Below are 4149 nucleotides of genomic sequence, written 5' to 3' on the forward strand. Positions count from 1 at the left end.
ATGATTAGATAAAGAAACACTGGTATATACACACAATGTAACATCACCAGCCTTTAACAAGAAGCTGCCATTTATGACAACGTGGAGAACCTTCATGCTGAGTGAAATAAACAGCACACAGCAAGAAACATACTGCTCACTCTGACTTACTATATGTGCAATCTAAAATAGGCTTCACACATGAAAATAATACACATCACAAATTTCAGGAGGAGAGAAAAAAAGGTAAAAAAGCAATAACTAAAGAAAAAGTACAAATACATTTTCTAAACTAAAAAGAGAGCAGTAATTCCTTGAGTCCTCACATCTAAAACATGGATTGATGAGAATTCAATGGCAATGAGGTTGGAAAGGGAGTGTGAACCAGAGCAGGAGAAGGCTGGAGGTGGGCGTGCTGCCTCAGCTGTAGCAAGCACGTGGGACTCTTTTCCTAGTGGGATAGGAAGAAGCGCTTCAAGGAAGACAATCAAGCCCAAAGCAGTGTGACATATATTCTATTCTGGCAAAATTCATAAAAAGAGAGGGTTATTGAGACGAATCCAAGTAAAATTCCTGAATTCCTAAATTTCAAGATTATTAAGAATAAGGAGAATGCTGGAAACTACAAATAGCGAAGGAGAATGCTCATTTCTGAGTTTGGGATTAAATCACATGTAGTCTTTGCACTATTCTGTCCTTTCTAAATTTTTCACAGTGTGCACAGAGTGCTTTTTAATCAGGGTAAACAAAACTATGCTACTTTTTTAAAAAAGTCAAACCAGCTCATACCTATTAGCCACTTGCACCCAAGTTTTCCCTTAACTGTTATGCTATTATATTAGAGCTATTTGTTAACAGCATTTCATTGTGAAAAGAACACATGAATAGGCATTTAATTGCATAGGGGATTTGTACTGAAACCACTTTAATAAATCAAGTTTGGAACATCTGCAAACATTTGTACCTAAACTGCATATTTGAAGGAACAAAACCAAAAATCACAAAAGCTCTGAATCAAAATGAAGATGAAATATTTCAACACAAAACTGCTGCCAAAATCACAGTAGAAAATCATTGTTGTTTTGTACACAATTCTGAATTGTTTAATGAAGTTCTGATTGTCTTTGATGCAAAGTAGCAAAGTTCTTCAGATAGAAAAGCAATGTTTTTCTTTAGTTTATAGCCAGAGAGAAAAATCATAGAAATCAAGGAAAATAATATCGAATGCAATGTTCTTTGGTTTTCTTATTCCAAGAGATGTTTGGTTTACTCTTAAAACAAAGAGTACATTGGCACCATTGTCAAAAGCAACAGAACTCATTTAAGCTGACACACCCATAAAACACCCCAGAGAAGCCTCCTATTACCTATAATGGGTAGAAAATGAGTCATCAAATGCCCTATTCCCAGAAATGGATTTGAAGGTGGAGGTGCAAGTATTTTTTCTCAGGTATTTATCAGAGTCAATAATGATACACTTTCTTAATTGGTAATTAGTTTTTGTTTCTTTCCAGTTCTGTTTCTTGACCATTTATTGGGTAAACTAAAGAAATAAATTGTGGGCAAAAGAAAAACAATGTGCTTATTCCACAAAAGCTCCTGTAACATTGCTAATAGCTTTCATTTTGAAAGTATGATTTGGTAATGTCAATACATCAAGATACAGAAATCAATGGTATTGCTCATAAGATTAGCAATAGTCACTATACAACCTAGCAATTCCACTCTAGGTATATATCCAAAAGTTGGAAGTGCACACACATACACACACACACACATACACACAATGTTCACAGCAATATGATTTATAAACCAACACTGATCACCTGATGAAGCAATAAACAAAACTGGTACATCCATGTGATGTGATGTCACTCAGCCCTAAGAAGAAAAGAAGTGATAATACATGCTTGCATAAGAACATAAAAGAAATTCAAAAACATAATTAAAAGTAAAAGAAGCCAGACACTAAAACTGAAGGCCTAATTTGGAATGGATGGAGAACTAATTACTTCTAGAGCTTCTTAGAACCAACAGCCAAACTACTTATGAACTTTTGATTCAAAAACTGCTGCTAAAATTGGGGGTGAGTTGCTAGTTGTGGCATTTTTCTTGATAACAAAATATTTTAAAAATATTAAAGTATGCGAGTAGCAAATACATAAATTTAATTTACATTTATTGAATAAAATAAATACACAAAGAAATTTAGAATTGTCTTTGTGCGTGTAAAATGTTTCTTACAGGAAAAGAAAGATGCAGAAAAATTTGCAGATAAAAATTAACATGTCCACACTGCTATTATGATCATGTGCCACATTGCAATGTCTGGGTCAATCATGATCCAGGTAGGGCCATAAGAGCATCGTGGAACTGTAAAATTTCTGTCACCTAGTGACTCTGTAGCCAGTTCACAGCACAAAACATTGCTCATGTTGTGGTAGTGCTGGAGGTAACAGACCTACTGTGCTGTCAGTCATACAAGAGCACAGTACATAAAGCATAATAAAAAACACTTGATAATGACAACAAATGGCTATGCTACTGGCTAATGTATTTACTATGCATGCTGTCGTTATTTTAGAGAGTACCTGTTCTGCTTACATTAAAATGCCGACTATCATCCTCGCTTTGGCAGCACATATACTAAAATTGAATGATACAGAGAAGAATAGCATGGGCCCTGCACAAGGATGACATGCAAATTTGTAAAGTATTCCATGTTTTTAATTAAAGAAACAATAAATAAATAGAAGAAATACTAGTAGTGTAAAGAAAGGGGAATAGGGGGAAGAAGGAGGGAGGGAGAGAGGAAGCACTGGGGACTGAAGTGGAGCAAATCATGTTGCATGCATGTAATGAGTAGGTCAAAACACTATTATGGGTAAATATTATGCACTAATAGAAACATTTTTAAAAATGTGTGCTGTAAGACATTCTGCATGCTCTGCTGGTGGTGCCTTATACATTCCATGTGTATTGCATCTCTTGATGGTATCACTTTCTCGTGTGCTTTATACAATCTCATGTTGTTTTGTTCATCATGGCCCTAGGAACAGTAGGCAATTCCATACAAACTAATTAGCTTAGGCACGTAGTAGGCCACACCATTTAGGTTTTGGAAAGTGTAGAGTATCATGTTCACGTGTGGACAAGTTCACTTAACAACACGTCTTAGAGTGTATCCACGTTGTTAAGCAAAGTGTGTGTGTACATACATAAAATATTTTTAGAAAGATAAGTAATTTACTGACATAAACATATTGGTTTATGTCTTTACTACACATTATGTCATTATTATTCTAAACAGGAATAGCAGATTTACAACTTTCTTGTCTGATGAATGTCTCTCTCTCTCTCTCTCAACTTGAGCAATAAAAACTCAAAATATTTGCCAGCAAGAGGTGGTGGACTCAGTTTGGATCAGGTAGTAGAACAGTAAGAAATTTAAATCACGGACATGGAGAGAGGAGATCTGTAGAAGGGCTCTGGCCATATATTCTTCACACATTTCTATCTGACTTCTAAATTACATGTATGCATGGGGAAAAGAGTCTGGCAATGTTGAATGCACTAGGAAACATTAATCCCCTGTACATCTAAATGTATTCTTCAACCCCCACAAAATTCAGGCAACAAAAGTGTAAAATATTTAACTTCAAATCATTGTTTGACTACTAATTATATAGAAAAACTAGGGATATAATGCCGCAGTCTGGCTGGGCACAAATCACGAGCCACTCAAGAGGAACAAACTTTATTTCTGAACTCCACCAGCACACTCCACACACTCTCCCCAGGAACTCTCCCGACCATCACGCGGCTCTTCCAGGAATCACCAACCGGAAATCCCTCCTCCAGCACCTCCCCAATCAATGCGAACTCTTCAGGAATCCCCCCCTCCCCAGAGCTCAACCCGAACTCAGCGAGAACTCAAAAGTCATCATCTTAATGGCTCGCTGGCATCACCTCTCAACCACTACTTCTGGCAAAAATGCCATGCGTCATCCTGACTCGGCTGTGGCCCTCAACAAGATAATAAACAAACAAGGAAATAAATGAAAATTTTGCATAGATATGAAAAGTACTTTTTTAAAAAGCAGAATGCAAAGTTGTAACAATGTGCTCTCTGAAATGGATAGTTTAAAACCAAAAATTTTTGAGAATTTA

General features: G+C 36.2%; 1 non-coding gene across 1 annotated transcript; it reads left to right on the forward strand.

The window, feature by feature from the left end:
* The first annotated feature begins 2605 nt into the window (after window positions 1-2605).
* LOC143395995 (U6 spliceosomal RNA) lies at window positions 2606-2707 on the forward strand. The gene has a single exon (XR_013090896.2). It is a non-coding gene; the product is annotated as a U6 spliceosomal RNA (small nuclear RNA).
* The last annotated feature ends 1442 nt before the right edge of the window (window positions 2708-4149 follow it).

This window comes from Callospermophilus lateralis, chromosome 3 (assembly GCF_048772815.1).
Source record: "Callospermophilus lateralis isolate mCalLat2 chromosome 3, mCalLat2.hap1, whole genome shotgun sequence".
Classification (NCBI taxonomy): Eukaryota; Metazoa; Chordata; class Mammalia; order Rodentia; family Sciuridae; genus Callospermophilus; species Callospermophilus lateralis.